Below are 458 nucleotides of genomic sequence, written 5' to 3' on the forward strand. Positions count from 1 at the left end.
GCAGTAGATGTGCTGGACATTTTTCCTCCCTAGGTGCAGCACTTTGCATTTCTCCTTGTTGAACTGCATTCTGTTGTTTTCTTCCCACTTGTCCAACCTATCCAGGTCTGCTTGCAGCTGTTCCTTGCCCTCCGGTGTGTCCACTTCTCCCCATCGCTTTGTGTCATCCGCAAACTTGGACAGAGTACACTTCACTCTCTCGTCCAAGTCGCTGATGAAGACATTTGTGACAGGGGGCCACCTTGCTGGCCGATCTCCACGGCCTGCCCACCTGTCTCTGGGCAACCACCTGCCTATCTCGCCCGCCACGCCTTTGATGTCAATTGATTCAATTAAGATGTCAATTAAGCGGGAGGCTGCCCGTTTTAGTGCCCCGATGCCAGGGGGCGCTCTCTGCGGCTCCTACCTCCCCAATACCTCAGCCAAGCCTCGCAGACGGCATCATGGTGGTCACATAG

The sequence above is a fragment of the Alligator sinensis genome, unplaced genomic scaffold (assembly GCF_000455745.1).
Source record: "Alligator sinensis unplaced genomic scaffold, ASM45574v1 scaffold568_1, whole genome shotgun sequence".
Classification (NCBI taxonomy): Eukaryota; Metazoa; Chordata; order Crocodylia; family Alligatoridae; genus Alligator; species Alligator sinensis.